General features: G+C 36.2%; 1 pseudogene; it reads left to right on the forward strand.

Annotated features, from left to right (window-relative positions):
- The first annotated feature begins 898 nt into the window (after positions 1 to 898).
- The window catches only part of LOC131153717 (RNA cytidine acetyltransferase 2-like), a 58,108-nt pseudogene continuing 41,209 nt past the window's right edge, over positions 899 to 17,797 (forward strand).

The following is a 17,797-nucleotide window of genomic DNA, read 5'->3' on the forward strand; positions in this document are numbered from 1 at the left end:
AAGAGAATTTAGTGGATCCAATATTAATGTAGAATCCCATAAATAGCAAGTTCCAACTCTTACTTGTATTGAAACATTACTAAAATATTAGATTCTATGAATCAAATGTTTTTTCTTATGAAAATTTTCACCAACCCAAAGTGCCTTTGGTGACAGTTTCTATTAATAATAATAATAATATTATTATTATTATTATTATTTTGGTTGGGTTTGGGACATATTTGTGAAGCGGGAGTTAGGTTAAATAATTTTTTTTTCCTTTTTTATTTAATTTTTGGTTAAATTTAAATTTATAAAATTTTAAAATTATTTAGATCTTTAAATTTAAATTTAAATAAATTTGAATATAATTTTATATTATATTTTATTTAAATTCAATACAAATTAAATTCAAACCCTGGGGCATTGATTTTGTAGACATATATTTTGCTAATTCTTATTCCACTACCAGCAGCGTTTTGTGGAAATCAAACTTGATCAAACTCGTTACTGTCTGAAGAATTTTTACACCTCCAAAGCTAACAAATTCCTTTAGTGGCGTTAGATAGAGGTTCTAGGGTTTCATAATAGTATTTCCTTCCCTCTTGTGCAAATGAATAATCCAATTATAGGCAATTAGATTATTCACCCATTTAGAAGTAGTTAAATATAAAACAAGGTGATTTCCTCCCTATCAATTTATACAAAACTAGGGGTGGCAAAATGAGTCAAAACCCGATGGGTGACCCTGATCCGCCTATTTAAAACGATTTGGGTTTATACACCTCAACCCATTTACAACCCGTTTGTAAACGGGTTAGACGGGTCCGGGTCCGGGTCCGAGCAGGGTCAGCCGCCCGGTTAGCTTCCTACAAATACTTTATATTTGGTCCCTGAAGGTTGAAAGCTTGAAACCCTAACCTAGCACGCACGCGGTGCTGGCGCAGCACTTCTCCGGCTCCACATTCCTAGTTCCCACTGTTCTCGACCCTTCACCCAGTCACTCCGCGCTCGTCTGCCTCCTTCTTCTTCCTGTCCTCCGCAGCCAGCAGCGTCCCTCTCTTTCACGGGCCGAACCAGCGCCAAAATATCCTTCTTCGCCACACGCCGCTGATTCAATCTTCGAACCAAAAGCCATATCTTGCCACTAGAAAACCGAAGGAGCACACAAAGCAAATCAAACGAAACGAAGGCCGGAACGCCGCACGCCGCTGGCCATCTGAAATCTTCTCCTCCCTCATGGCTGCAGCACTGCCCAGCAGGCCAGCACGCCGGACGCCGCACGCCATCTTGGCATCTTCCAACAATCCAGCTTCCAAGTTCTGAAATTTGAAGCTCCTCCCTCACGGCTTTGCTTGAGTGCTCAAACCGAAGAGTCGAGCTTCATCAGAGCCCTAGCGCGCTCGCGGCCTCATCATCATCCAGAAACTCAGAGCAGTTCAGCCTGTAAGGTCAAAACGCATCAGTAATAATGAGGAAGAAGGTGGATGAACGCATCAGAACTCTCATAGAGAATGGCGTCAAAACCAGACATCGTTCCATGTTCATCATCATTGGCGACAAGTCTCGCCACCAGGCAATATTCTTACTCATTCATTCACTCTGGATTTTTTTTTTCCATTCTCCTGAAAAATAGTTTCAACTCAGTAAATAGTGTCCTAGGTTTAACGAATTCAGATTCAAATTCTATTGTTTTTATTTTCTGTTCTATATTTTCATTGGGGGCAAAGGTGGAGAATAAGCTGACTGCTAGTGCTTTGTTTCTACAGATTGTTAATCTGCATTTCATGCTTAGCAAGGCCGTAGTCAAGTCCAGGCCAAGTGTTTTGTGGTGCTACAAGGACAAACTGGAATTAAGCAGGTTTCAATTTTTCTACAAATTCTCTCTTTTTCTTTCTTCTGTTTGCAATAAGTTGTTTTTGTCGAGTTCTGTTGTCTTGTTATGATGATTTTAACTTACTTAACGAGGACCTTAACTATTAGGTCTTATCCCTTCAGTTTTGCCACTTAAAGTGAATTTTGTTTAACAAAATAAATATCATTAATAGGAAAAGAATTTGAAGGAGAATAAGAAATGTCCCAAAAAAATCTGGAACAAACTAGAAAAAAACCAAAACAACAAAAATCAAGCCAACCAGTTTCTCCAATCCCTTTTTAAATCTTGAAAACTAGCTTCCCTGAAAACTCCAAACCCGACACCATAAAGAAGTCAAAAGTGGAATCTTTTCCCACACCAAAGATGAATTCAACTTCTTCCCAGAAGAAGTCTGCATGTTTCATTCTAACCATAAACCCCATAAAACTATATACTTGTATTCACTTGTCCCTATAGAACCGTTACTTGTATTTCCCTTACTGTCACTTTGCATTCATGATTTTTTTTTTTTGTTTAATTCTATTAGTATTAGTTTATTTGTTTATATTTTTTTCTTGACCATCAAGGGATGCCACACCGTTTCTATAATTGATGAACATTCTTAAACTTACACTAGGGTTGATGTGTTCTCCTGTGTAATTCAAGTTTACCTTCATAGACTAACTTTAAGCTTTAATTATAGGCCCCCCACCCCCCAAGAAGGGTTTTTTTTTAATTATTTTTTGGCAGAATTATTATAGCTGCATTGCTTTTAAATGTAATTGTAATTTTTTAGAAAAATAAATCAAAGAAGGCAGTTCTGTTGTAGGGTTAAGTGCAAATGAAGAATTCTGTGTCTTTCTCCTTCACTCCCATTGTGTTCTTATGAACATAGATTGGTGGTCATTGAGAAGGAGTTTTTTGACATGGTGCTTGATGTAGAAAATCAGTCTGCTTAGAATCAGCAAATGTGGAAGGGATTGAAGGGTTTTCATTTTCATTGAAGTGGCAACGTTGACTTGTCACTCCTTCTTGGACTGATTTCTGGGCCAGCAAAAAACCTCCCTCTTGGATAAAAAAGATGAGAAAGGGAGAGAAAACCTAATGTGGATGCAGTAGCTCAAAAGGAATGGTATGCTTATCGTACTAACTGAGACTGATTTATTGACAAATTTGGTGTCTCCAAGACAATTACCCCCCTGCAGTACCATCAGCTGGAAGGGCAATCCAGCCCAAGCTTCTACCACTCCAAACAGATCCAAGAAACACAATGAATATGTGCTTCATTATGGTTTCCTGTTATGACACTGCATTTATTATCAGCGCTTATTAAATTCAGCACTTTTTTTGAAAAGCACTTCTGTGTGAGTGGTTGCAACTCTTCAATATCACTTTCGGTATCTTCCCTCGCATTCCTCTGCCTGCCTCTGCCTGCCTCTGCCCCACTCTCCTGTTCAGCTCTGCTTGCCTAATTGAGGACCCTTGCTTGACTCTTAATTTCCCCTTTCTTTTACCATGAGGATTTGTACTTATGCCCACTCTCTCAACTGCTCCTCTCCTTTCATATCTTCTCAAGATTTTGCAGGAGTTGCATTACTTCCTCGTAGCTTGCAATGGAAATCCTCTGAAAGTTTCCAAACCTCTGCAATTTCTTTCTCACTCTCTGGGTAACCTCCAGCCACTGTTCATTTCTCTTAACTCTCTCCAGCAGCCCCTCTAGCCTCGGGTCTACCAGAGTAGGTGAATTGGATGCCTGCTGGAGTATTGGCCATTCTCCCCAAGACTTTTATTTTATTTTATAGAAGTCATTATCCTGAAAATTAACCTCCACCAGTGACCTATAAAGGTATCCAGCAGGCTCACCAAGCCTGCTGCTACCCAGTTCCTGAGCAACTCTTTCCCACCTGTGATCTTCAACCCACCTTAAAAAGAGGGGATGGACTTCACTTCATTGTTGCTTCAATGCATCAGAATCTCTGTCCCTTCAGATCGTCTATTATACCCCAACACCAACAAGCTGGAAGAAAGAAGCTGCTAAGACCCTTTAACATCTTCCTTTTGCCTTAAGCCCCTTTGATTGTTGTTTGCCTCATCAGAGGATTAATACAAACCAATCCATTTCCTTTTCTCCTCTCAACACCACCAAGTCCTATAGACGAGGAGCCCATTCTTTTGTGGGTGCAGTTTTGGGGCTGGGCATTCAAAGCCCTATCCATCTTGTCCAACTTCAGGCTTTCTGGGACTTCAGCCCCCTCACAGTGCTGGCCCAAATTATTATTATTTTTTTGACAAACAAAGAATTGTATTAAAGGAAGAAAGGAGTGTGATAAATAAAAGGAAAAAAAAAAAAAACTAGAGAGAGCAAGACATCCTCCCATTACAAAAGGAAAGCAACAAAAAAAAAAAGTAAATCCAAGACAAATCTTAAAAGAGTTGTAACATAACCGGCCCACTGCATGTCTTCCAAAGAAACATGATGAAATCCATTTGCCGAGCAAGAAAGGGATGCAAGGAAGACCACTTTGCCCCAAAGCATATTACTGGAATGGTGACTCTTTTAATGATTCTAGCATTTATTTCCAACCAAATGCACCAAATAGTAGCTAGAATAGAACAAAGCCATAAAACTTTCCTCAATTCCCTCTTACCAAAACCTCCAAAGCTAATAATACAAAAACGGTTCAAAGAAGTTAAGCACATTCAATTTTCACCAAATATCTCAAAAAAATTCCAAATACCCAAGAGAAGAACCATGTAAACGAGTGAGCAATTTTTCCCATTCGTAAAACAAAAGATATGAACATTAGGAGACAGGTTCTTGTTGGTTGTACCCTTCTGACTTAAATCATTATTATTGATGTCCAAGAAAAAGTCTTGATCTTTGAAAGAACTTTAGCTTTCTAGATCGAAGAATCAAAGGCAAAGGGGATAACATTAGGCTTATGGATCAAATGAGAAAAGAAAGACTTGCATGAGAAATCCCTAGAAAAGGCTAGACTCTAAACACATTTATCACTACCCAACTAGACATGAAAAGAATCAAGCATGATATTCAAGGAAGCAAACTCATTAGTTTCTCACTCATTGATATTCATGAATGCCAAGAATGGTCATCCTCTTGCAAAATGTGGAAGACAGCGAATAGGGGACTCGTGAAGATTAGATAGTCAAAAAAACACTAAGGAAGCCAATGGCCCAAGGCACATTCCCAATCCAATTATGCTCCCAAAAACGATGCTCTGCCCATTGTCCATTTTATAACAAACATTAGGAAAGAAAGTCTGATAGATTTGAGACACAAATTTCCAAGGACTTTAAGTAACATTAACTCCTGCAGCAATGAACCACCCGTGTGGTAAATGTCCAAATTTACCACAGATTACCTTGTCAAAGAGAGTTACGTTCTAAAGGAAAATGCCATAATCACTTCCCCACCAAGGAAACGTTTTAGAAATTGAATTACCTACATCTAGACCTCTCCCCTTTTTACACCTACTCACAATGTTCCATTGTACTAAATAATCTCTTGTCCACTCGTCTGCACTAGACCACAGAAGATCCCTCACCAACTTCTCTTATCTCCTGGAAACTCTCACTGGAATTGTAGAATGGGATAGATAACAAGGGATAGAAGAAAGACCAGCATGGATCAAAGTAATACCCTAAAGTGAAAAACGTTGCCTCTGCTCCATCTCATTCCTGTTCATATGCTGTGCATGTGACTCCCTACCATCAGATTTTTATTTTGAATTTCCTTGCCAAAGGCCACCTCCATGTGGTTTTGTCTCTCCTGGATGAGCAGCACAGCTCATCATCCCCCTCTTATTGCTATTCTCGATGCCAGAACAATCTCAAGCCTCATCTAATTCTGCCCCTACAATAGTCATAATGTGGTGCTCGTTAACACTTCCAAAATTCTTGCCCATTCAGCTGTTAGTAGCAAGGTCTTAAATTTTGATTTCGACTCAAATTTTGAAGCTCCAAAAGTACAGAAATTTCGATTTCAATTTGAAAAATTAACGGAAATCAGTAGTAAGGCATGGAATTCTTTGTGAAACTTTGGAAATGGTTAACAGACATAATATTGTAAGTTTTAGGACTGATTACAAGTTAAGTACATTTATATTGTGTATAAGGTGGAAAATTTGTAATATAGTGTGTAACAAACATATTTTGTAAAATAATGTACATTAAACATATTTAGTTAATACAGATCAAATTTATAAATCATTTAAGCATTATTTTTTATACAAATAATGATAATTTAGACATGAATAGTTAAATAAAATGTTGTTGTAAGTTTATTTTTTCATATAATTTTCAAATTCATTTGTAATAATGTTTTGTGTTGATAAAAATAAATAAAATAAATTAAGAAAGAAATTTTACTTCACTCCTAAATTTCTCATTTGAATTCAAAAAAAAAAAATCATTGTATAATTAAAATTTCAACAAATTTCGCTAAAATATTGAGATTTCAATAAATTTCGAATGATTTGTTTAGATTTCGATGGAAATTATGCAAGACGGGAATCGACTGTCATTTAACTTCGAGGGTAACGGAAACCGGAAATTTCAACGGAAATTTTGACAATTTCATGGAAATATAAGCCCATGGTTAGCAGGACCTCTGGCCTTATCCGTTCCAAAAAACCTCCACAATAATAATGAATTGCATGGGAAATGTAGTTGTCCCAAATGTGGGTGGGAAGCTCCACTATTCAAATCCAAAGAGATTTTGTATGATAGCTTACTCAGTTGCATTCTACCAGTGGGTACAACAAGTCTAAGTTGTAACACTAGCTCAGCTGCTCCCTTGTACATTGCCTTTTTGCAAGAATTCCAAGCAACAAGATTTAAAACAGGTTTTCAACCATATCAGAAGCTGGATGGAGCACCCATGCTTTATTTGCCTACTCCTTTACCTCTCTTCTGAGCCCACACTGCCCCCTACAAATCTAGCAGCTAGAGAACTCTTTGGAAAGTGAACCTCTGAGGTACAGGTACTAACTTAGCATTAATCACACCAGATCCCTTTCTTGACTACAGCTGCAGCTTGTTTGGGGGCAATCATTCATTTGAGTGCTGCTTTGCTGAAGGACTGAGCTCTGTTGGAAGAGGACTCCATTCTTCCCAAGAGAAATTCTTGAAGATCTTCTCCATAGCCTTCAACTTCCTTTGCTGGCATGACAGCCAAATGCTCCCCCTTCTACCCCTGGTTTGCAATGGCTCCAGGAATTCGCTGTCACTGCAGTTCCTTGCAAAAGCTCTGTAAACCTTCTTGAGATTCCTCCGAAACTCCATAAACTTTTCCAAACAAAAGCAGATCCATAAAAGACTTGACTGGCCAAGACTTGGTGGAGGTAACCTCCCATTCAACAACAATAACAAGAAGTCTTAAGTCCTAGTAGGTAAGTTCGGCTACATGAACCCTCTTCCGTCAATACACCCGATCGAGAGCATCGTCCTCTACTAGATTAAGAGGTACTAAATCCTTCCTTACTACCTTATTCAGAGTTATTTTAAGCCTACCCCTATCCCTTTTCATACCTGAAACAATAACTAACTCACTCCTCCTCAGAAAGCCTAGGGATCGTTTGGAACTACTTATGCATAAGTGCTTTTTTTAAAAAAATTGTTGAATTTAATAAGTGCGGATAGTAGGTGCTAAATTGCAAAAGTGCTGAAAGTTATAAAATGATGTTTGATTGTATTTAAAAAAGTGGTATTTGGATACTTACATTTATTTAGGGTACTATATGATTATTTTGAAACATATTTTAAATTAAAAAAATATTAATATTTTTTAATTGACAATTTCATTTATAATTATTTTAATTATTTATAATTAAAATTTAAATATTTTCTATTAAAAATAGTATGAAATTATTATTTTTAATTAATAATAATCTTATTATTAAGGTATATTTATAACATATTACTATCATATTAAATTATGATAAAAATAATATTATTAATTAAATTTGAAATTTTAATTTATTTAATGTTAATTTAAATTAATAAATAGTTCTTATTCAATCCAATATATTTTAAGTAAGAACATTAATATTTTTATAGTTAAAAATTTAAATAATAATTATATTAATTTTATGATTTAAATTTAATTGTTTTCTATTAACTAAAATAATATAATATTATTTATTAATTAAAAATAATATTGTTATTAATATATATTTATAACCAATGTTTTAAAAGGCAAAGGTGTAAGGCGAGGCGTTTTACCCTCCGCGAGGCAAGGTGTAAGCATTTTGGGCTGTATTTTTTTTAAATAATTAATAAATAAAATTAGTTTATATATAGTATTAAAATGAGGAAAATTTAAGAATAATGGAGAAAAAAAACAAAAACTTAATTTTTAAATATCATATAGGCCAATTCTAGCAAACAAACTCAAACAATGAGTTTTAGAGACACTGGCAGTGAGTCTCTTGGGAGTCTGCTATGAACAACAACAACATTGGAGAGAGAGAGTTGAATACTCAAATTAGTTTGAGGAGAGACCTTAGACTGACAAGAGATCTCGAAGCAGATAGGCTGTAGGGGGTTATGGAGGGAGACAAGAGGTTGGAGAGGGTCGGTGGAGAGAGACAAGATGTCCTAATTGGTCGTCGAAGAGAGACAAGAAGTTGGAAGTGGTTGTCGAAGGCAGATGAGAGGTTGGAAGGGGTCGTCGGCTCGTCGTAGAGAAACGAGAAGCTGGAGTCGTCTTCAAAGCCAGATGCAAGCTTGGAAAGAGACGATAGGTCTGAAAGGGTCGTCAGAGAGAGACGAGACATCGGAAGGGGTCGTTGACTCGTCGAATAGAGACGAGAAGCTGGAGGAGTCGTTGGAGAGTGGCAGAAGCTTGGAAGAAAGAAACTTCGTCGAGAGAGGGGGGTTTTGACGCTTGTCAAAGCCCTATCAATTTTGTTTACTTGTTTTTTTTTTTATTTATAAATATTTTAGATCAGGATGCTCCCAAAAGGCGAATGCCTTCCCATATGAGGTGTAAAAGGTGTGCCTTTTGTCTTGAGGCGTACGCATTTTAGGATTTATGCCTTTCAAGTCATGCCTTAGTGCGTTTTATGCTCAAAATGCATTAAGAGGTGTGCCTCACGAATGCCTTTTAAAACGCTATTTAGAACAGATGATTATCACATTACTTTATGTTAATAATAGTATTAATAACTAATTAAAAATTTTAGTTTATTCAATATTAATTTAAATTTATAGATGATTCTTTTTATTAATTCCATAATTTAATTATATTTTATTAATAATTAGTTAATTATAATGCATAATAAAATTAATATATAATTAATTTTTAATTAACAGTTCAACTACTAATTATGTTAATTGTTATTTTTAATTAATATTCAAATATTTTAATTAAGTAAAATATAATTTTTTGATTAAAAATAATTTTGTTCTTAATTTATATTTATAACATTTGATTTTCATATTAAATTATATTATTAATTAAATTAATATTTTTTTAATTTTTAATATTAATTTAAATTAATAGGTGGTTCTTATTCTTCATTTCATAATTGAATTATGCTTCATTAATAGTTGATATATTATAATACATAATAAAATAATATATAATTCCCTTTTAATGTATTTTTAAATTATAAAATAGCCACTAAATTTTCTTCAATTTACAGCTGACCCCGCCTATGAACAGTGTCACTTATAAGTGGCCAAAAAGTTTCTATTGCTTCTCAAAATTCACTTAAATGGTTCTAAAAAAAAGTGGTTCTAGAAAATCATTATTTGCAATAAGTGTTTGTTGTAGTACGTGATAAGTGCTATAAACACTTTTTCTTAAGTGCTCCCAAATGGAGGCCTAGTCTCCCATGATCAGCCAAAAGCTTCTTCAGCATCATCAGCATCAATTGGATTGAATATCCCCCCCTTCCTACAACACAACCCTAACATGAATTATAGCTTGATAATGATTCCTCAAGCTCGGTGCTTCGAGGAAAACACAATCCGAAATGGTTACTTTTCCTGTCTAGAATCAGTCTATGCTGGTGTGTGTGTGTGTGTGTGTATATAGCAATAAAATGAGACTGCCTCCTTCCATTTTTTGAATATGTGGCGTCATTTTATTATTTTTCCAGTTTATTTTTTTGGCTGTTTGTAGAAGTGTTGAACAATGTATATAGGGAAAGGGAAGTTTTAAAGAAAAGAATTGTTTCATTAAGAAAATGGAAATCATGGAATGAACTCATTCAAGACAATCCCTTTTGAGGAACTTGCAACGATATTTTGTGTTTTTGTACTATGCAACTATGGCCAAATCTTTGTTGTATGCAGAACTATGGCCAAATTTTTATTGTATCCATAAGCATAACTATGGCCTACTTTTTGTTGTATGCATCTCTTTTTTTGTGTTTTTTTTTTTAAATTCGTAAATTTATTTTTGGCATGCGCAAGCATACTAGCTTACTTTTGTTTTTGCAGTCACAAAAAAAAGCGTGCAAAGCAGATTAAGCGGTTATTGCAGCAAGGAGTGCTGGATCATGAGGCAGTCGATCCTTTTTCACTTTTTGTTGAAAGTGGACAAATTACGTATTGCTTGTACAAGGATTCGGAAAGAATTCTTGGCAATACCTTTGGTATGTGCATACTGCAGGTAGTTACTGAATCTCCTCCTTTCATTTAGCTGAATTGCCTTCTTCCACAATTATTAAGTGATGTTGCAAGAGTATGTATTGTTGCATTTTTTTTTTCTCAATATTTTTCCAAGTTTCCCATATTTCCCGTTTTCAGGATTTTGAGGCTTTGACACCAAATCTTCTTGCAAGAACAGTAGAAACCGTGGAGGGTGGCGGGTTAATTTTATTGCTCCTTCGTTCTCTTCCCTCACTCACCCGTTTGTACACCATGGTTATGGTATGAATCACATCTCCCCACTGCTGAAATAGACCTTTGGTCTACCTCACATCACACTTTTTGTTTTGTATTTGTCTTGTATTTGGATCCCAATGCTATATTTTATTTTGTCATTTTCTTGTTTTTCTCTCAATATGTTGATTTCTGATCTACTTTTAATATCACTATGGATAAATCTCCATTTACTTTCTAAGCTTGATGTGAGAGCATATATATCTTTGTTATAAAAAAAAATTCCTTTAAAATGTATAATGAATGACATGATTTGAAATAATATTTTAATTGCTTATTCTGAATGATTAATTTTGGCTGCTAGCTTTCTTCTGGGGTCTATTCTTCTTAATCTGTTTTTGAGCATTTAGCCAATAAAAAGCTTGTCTTTCCTGCTTCATAGATCCATTTGGAAGGCTAACGTCCCCTCATAGATCCTTTGGGAAGGCAACATTGATGTGAATACTTTGTTTCTTTATTCCTTTTGATTTTTCTGCAAAGGGGGATGTCTTGTCTTGTTTTTTTTTCAGTTATTTTTTTTCTTTTCTTGTATTTATAAAGTTTTAATTATGTAAAAAAGTCCCCTCTATTATTAAGGTTTTTATTTGGTGGGTGATCTTAATAGAGTTAACACTAACAATCTCTTGCAGAGTAGGAGGCCATTTAAGGCTTTATCATCAGATACTTGTTCTCTTTGTTTTCAAAATTCAGAGTCTGCTTCTTACCTTTTCCTGCATTGCTCCTTTTCTTGGAGGATGTGGAACACTCTTTTTGGTTTATTTAGAGAGAATTGGGTGCATCTTGAGTCGGTGGAAGATTTGTTGGCTATCAAATTTTCAGGTTGTGGAAGGGGTAAGAATGCTTTGGCTATGTGGAGGTGTACAATTTTTGCAGTTTTGTGGGGTGTTTTTTTTGGAATGGAGTGCTCGTACTTTTTGTGGGGAAGAAGATGTCTTTGGTTAGGCTTTGGAATAGGATTCAGCATTTGGCCTCCTTGTGGGTTTTTGCAGCTGGGTGTTTCAAAAGGTTTTTGTTTTCTGATTTACAGAGCGATTGGTTGACTCTGCTGTTTTGATTTATTTTGATTTTGTTTTGCATCTTTTAAGGAGGATTACTTATGCTGCTTGTTGTACTTCTTCTTCCTAACAAAATCTTCTTTTTCTATAAAAAAAAAAGAATTTTTTTGCTGCTTGCTGGCGCATCAATTTCATTGCATGTGCATTTTGATGGCAGACAAGATGTCTTGACTGCTTTTATATAACTTGCTGAAGTAATCTATATTTAACTATTTTTTGGCAAGTTTATGCTAGGATGTATGGTCAGAACGACCACATTCTGTGTCCCGAATGCTGTAGCTTATTGAAGTAGCAGTCTTAGAACATTGTTTTGGTGCTTAGACTGTTGACGGTTTATATACTTGGATTGTTGATTATCAAACTCACTGAAATCTTGCTAATTTTCAGGATGTTCATGAGAGGTTCCGTACAGAATCCCATTCAGAGGCCACTGGGCGCTTTAATGAACGTTTCTTACTATCACTTGCTTCATGCAAAGCATGTGTGGTTATGGATGATGAATTGAATATTCTACCAATTTCGTCCCATATGAGGTCAATTGTCCCAGTTTTAGTTGAAGAGGTAATTCTGATTTTTTGTTTTTTAAAAGTTTCATTTAAATTTTTAGACTTAAACTTGCCTTGACATGTTTTGTGCTCTCTCGAACTTCAGAGCAAAACTGCTTGGAGTATTGCTCCTTTCAATTAAAGATGGAGGAAAAATATTTCTTTATTTTATTATATATAAGGGTGTTAATATAAATTTATCATACTATATTTAATATCACTGATGGGAGAGATTTCTAGTTTGCTTTAAGCTCTAATAATCTACTTTCTTTGTACTCTGGTTGGTGATTGAAGGACTCTGAAGGGCTTTCAGAAGCAGAACGGAGCCTAAAGAATCTAAAAGAGCAACTAAATGATGATTTTCCTGTTGGTCTTTTGATTCAGAAGTGTTGTACATTGGACCAGGTAAGATTGCCTTCCTGATGCATGTAATTCTGATCTTGGGTTTACTAATTTTTTTTATTACTCTTGGGAAGCTTAGAGTTGGTCAACTTGTTACAATGTTTGAATAGGGAAAATCTGTCATTACATTTCTCGATGCAATTTTGGATAAGACGCTTAAAAGCACAGTTGCTCTGCTTGCTGCTCGTGGCCGTGGGAAATCAGCTGCCCTTGGTTTAGCCATTGCTGGATCTGTTGCTGCAGGGTAGTATATCCTTGAATATAATTATATAATCATGTTTACATTTTTATGTGTGTGCGTTCATGTCTGCTTTATTCTTTCCTTTTTTGCGACTCTATAAACATTCTTTAAAATTCTGATGGCAGCAATTCATCCTAATAGGTACTCAAACATATTTGTAACAGCGCCAGGCCCTGAAAACTTGAGGACTTTGTTTGAATTTGTGTGCAAGGGACTTAATGCACTTGAATATAAGGTATACCTACTCACCTACTGTATCTGTGTTGGACTTTGTACTACTTTTTTCCCCCTCCTTTTGTTGATGTTTTTCTCTTTAGCTGGTATCGTTCATTCTCTACTTATTCCATGCGGAACATAATTCTGTGTTTATCCTGAGAAATGGAATAAGGTATACCTTTTGGCTTTTTCAGTCTTGGATGGATTGCTAGAGAACTTGGTTGTTTACTGCAACTCTTTGCATAAGCACATAAACAGACATGAGGATATGTCAATTTCTAAAAAAATTAGGTCACGACACAGCATGGTGATGCAGAGGCAGCATCAAGGTTCTGCAGCCATGGAGAAATTAGAAGAGAGGAAGGAAGGGGAAGGGAGGAGAGAGGAGATACTGAGGGGAAAACTCATGTTCAATTCAATTCAAAGTTCATTAACAACTGCCTACATCATGGCTTTCTCACACTATTTATAAGAAAGCCTCTAAACACATGAAATTACATACATACCCCTGAAACGACATTGCATTACAAACATACCGCTAGAATACATAATTACTACAAACAAGATCCCAACATCAATAATCCTAATACAAGCAAACGACACACACATACTTAAACAACTAAGCACATTTATGTTTTGTACACAATAAACCATTCACCATATTCTTTGACATAGGCCTCCTGATTGAGCCAAGATGATCCATCCAAATACCTGCTTTTCATCCTATATCATGTCCCCACTTTCAAAAAGAACTCGACTATGTTGAGTTGGGGAAAAGTACCAAGGAGGTTACCATAGATAGAGTCATCTCGTTTCATAAGAAAGGAATCAACAGTACACTTAACTTGGTTAGTGGAAGAATTCATGATGGCATCAATTTATACTTCTTGTTGTCAATGTAGAGGGGATAAGAATTCTCATATCCATCATGCTTCTCCTTCCTGTCAAATAACCATGGTCGGCCCAAAAGGATATGACAAATTTTGAGAGGAAGGATGTTACATTTGGACTATCTCCTTAATGGAACCAATCTTGAAGGTAAGTAAGCAGTGATCATGGACCTTCAAGTTGGTATTATTCACCCAAGCAATTTTTTATTGTTTAGGATGAGGCTCAACTTCCAAATGTAACTTCTTCGCAACTTCTTTAGAAACTAGATTTGTGCAACTACTAGGATCAATAATCAAAGTAGAAAGCTGTTTTTGGCATACCACTTGAGTTTGAAAGATGTTGGTCCGCTTCCAATCCTCTGTCTCTTTAACCTTGTGGGAAGAGAGCATACATTGAAGCACTAAACCCGTTTTTTTTTTTTTTTCTGAAACAGCCATGAACTGCTTAGGACATTGTGCAACTTGATGTCCAAAACCTTGACATTTAAAGCATTGGAGTCATGATTGGCTCGTAGAAATTGTTCCAGCATGCTCAGTAGTCTTCCAAGAGGTATTGGTATGAACACCTTTACTCAATTGCTCAACTGTCTTCTCTCTTAAAACTCCACTAGTACTCTTCTCAAACTGAAGGGCTGATGTAGCCCTAAGAGGATTGTGTTGCATGTCCTCCCCAACTGTAATGATACGACATGCAGTGAGTTTGGAGGCAATAGCTGGCTTCAACCCTTTTTTGTACTAAACTCTCATAACATCCTCTTTCCATTCTATATTGACACGAGTGCCAAATGATAGAATCTACTAGTGTACTCCATCAATATATTTTCTTCTTGCTTCCAATCAAAGAGCTGGAGATGAGCACGCTGCTGATAATTGGGAGAAAATTGCTCCTGCATGGCTCGCTTCTTCTCATCCCACATTGTAATCTCACCAAATCTCCTTATAAAGATCACCCTTTGTTTAATTTACCAAATTCAAGCAGTTCCATCAATTTTTATTCAGAAAATTACAACTTTCTAGCCTTATTTATGTCATACCATTTGAAATAATACTCCAAAGAATAGACCCAATCATCTAATTCATTAGGAGAACCATCACCATTAAAAAACTGAGACTTCTATAATAACTCCCTTACTCAAATGATTATTTTGGCCTTTACACAACTCAAAAGCATGAGGGACAGCAGCTATTCCACCATCTTGTTTGGTAGGAAATTCCATGGGCCTTTTACCTAAGTTTGCAACTTCTGTTGTTAGCCTATTCAAAGCACCAATAATAGTCTCCAAAGCATTTTCCATATTTTGTATCCTACTGGATAACAACTCCACCTCACAGACAATTCAACATTGCTCACCATGATGTAATTATATGAAGCAAATCACAAACTTCACTTTCAATTATTTAAGAATGATCTTCAAGTTGTCTTTAATCTTGAGTATCACGCAAAAATGAAACAAATTCACTGGAAATGCTCACAAATGCAGCAATCCTGATTTTTGTGCTTGCAGCGGCAATTTTAGGGGTTTGTGCCAAAATTATCATGCTTGCTTGCAATATATTATGTCCACAACAAAATATCTCCTTGCAGGTCAAAATATCATGGAGAGAATCCAAAATATCGTGGCTGGAGCAAATTCTCACGAAACTGGAACCAAGAGATGACTTGGGCAGAGTCCCACTCGCAAGTAGCTGGCGTGTGGGTCGCTGGCATTGAGTCACCTACAATGAAACTTTGGTCAAGGGATGATCAGGGGATGAGGAGTTCAATGGTGTTGTCGGTGTGATGAAAAAAGCAAGGAGGTTAGGGTTTTCGAAGAGTTGACGATTGGAGATGTTTAGCTGGCATGTGGGGATTCCTCTGGTGGTCGGACGACGATGAATACTTGAGGGTGAGGGTTTCAAGGCATTCTGTTTTCAATGGGATGGGTGGTGTTGCAAGAAGGGGTCTGGAAGGTGGTTTTTTTGAAAAATGGTGGCATGGATGGAATTTCAGAAAATGTTCAAAAACTGCAGAAATGCTTTTCAGTTTTTTTTTCTTAACTGAAATTTCAGAACAAAAATGATGAGATGAGAGAGTAATAGAGAAGGAGAGATTAATGGAGAGAAGGATTAATGGAGAAGAAAATTGGGCTAGAATGGAGATTGGAAGAATGGAGTTCGAAGATGGGCTAGAATGGAGATCAAAGTTGGGCTTTGATACCAAATGATGCAGGGGTAGCATAAAGGAAGGGGAAGGGAGGAGAGAGGAGATACCAGGGGGGAAACTTGCGTTCAATTCAATTCAAAATTCATAAACAACTGCCTGCATCATGGCTTTCACTATTTCTAAGAAAGCCTCTAAACACATGAAATTACATACATACCCTTAAAACTACATTGCATTACAAACATACCCATAAAATACACAATTGCTTCAAACAAGACCCCAACATAAATAATCCTAATACAAGCAAACTACACACACACACTTAAACCATTCACCCTATTCTTTGACATAGGCCTCCTAATTGGGTTGAAATGATCCATCTAAATAGCTGCTTCTCGTCCTACATCACATGGGCATAATAAATAAAAAAAGATAAAATATACATATAATTAGAAAAATAAAACAATTTTAAGAGAGAATAATTTTTTCATGTATTCTTTTGATGGAAAAAATTTTTCATTTATGGATAAGGGAAAACATATTACTAAGAATGAAGTGCAAAGAGAAGAAGATGCCCTTCACTAAAACAAAAGAAAAGTTATAAACTACAAAAAGCTGCCCTCCAATCCCTTTGCAGGCTAGGCAGAGATATTCCCTAAAAACCTAAAAGAATGAACCAAAATGAGGCAAAAAATACAGTTTATCCCATAAAAAATGAGATGTATGGTCTGTGAAGGCTCTTGATTTACTCTCATTCCAAAAGATCCACAAGGTATAAAAGATTGAGCATCTCCTTAAAGTTCGTTCCTTTTTGGTTTTGCCAAAGCCCCAATAGCTTACTTGCAGCTGCAGGAGATTCCCGACAACCACAAAATCACCAAAAAATCTTCATCAAAACATGAGGAGAGCATTCCAAATATAGTTAGCCACCCGGCACTGCAGGTAGAGTTATGCATCTGTTCCATTGAACACATGGCACATGGAGTGCTTGTTTGGACTCAAGGCCTTATGTGGTCTTTTGGTTGTGCATAGTAAGTCTAGTGAGAGACAGTGGAAATGAATGTACGAATCTTAATAAGGAAACTAAGCCTTTCATATGATGTAGATCCAGGGAAAAGACTAGGAAAATGATTGGCGAGGAAGCTTAGGGGTTAAAGGAAAAAAGGTTTGGTATGGAAAAAAATAGACTTGTAGAATCCTTCTCCCAAATTCTCTCATCACCCTATTTGAAGGAACAAAAAAGCACTAGAACGTTAAGCATGTTGATGAGTTCATTAGCTTGCCTTTCATTGAGATTTCTAAAAAAATAGAATTCCTAAGAAAGAGAGCCTCTCTTCAAAGAAAAGAAAGAGTTGATAGGTGCATTGTGAAGAGGGGAAATATTAAAAAAAAAATGGGGCACTAGCTACACTATTGATCCCTTAACACATCCCAAACATCCTCCCAAAACCAAATGCTATTGCCATTACCCACTTCAAAATTGGTGAGAGGAAAGAACAAATTAACAACCTAGGAAATAGACATAACCCACTCTGAAATCGGAAACTGGTAAGAGGAA

Source organism: Malania oleifera, chromosome 4 (assembly GCF_029873635.1).
Source record: "Malania oleifera isolate guangnan ecotype guangnan chromosome 4, ASM2987363v1, whole genome shotgun sequence".
Classification (NCBI taxonomy): domain Eukaryota; kingdom Viridiplantae; phylum Streptophyta; class Magnoliopsida; order Santalales; family Ximeniaceae; genus Malania; species Malania oleifera.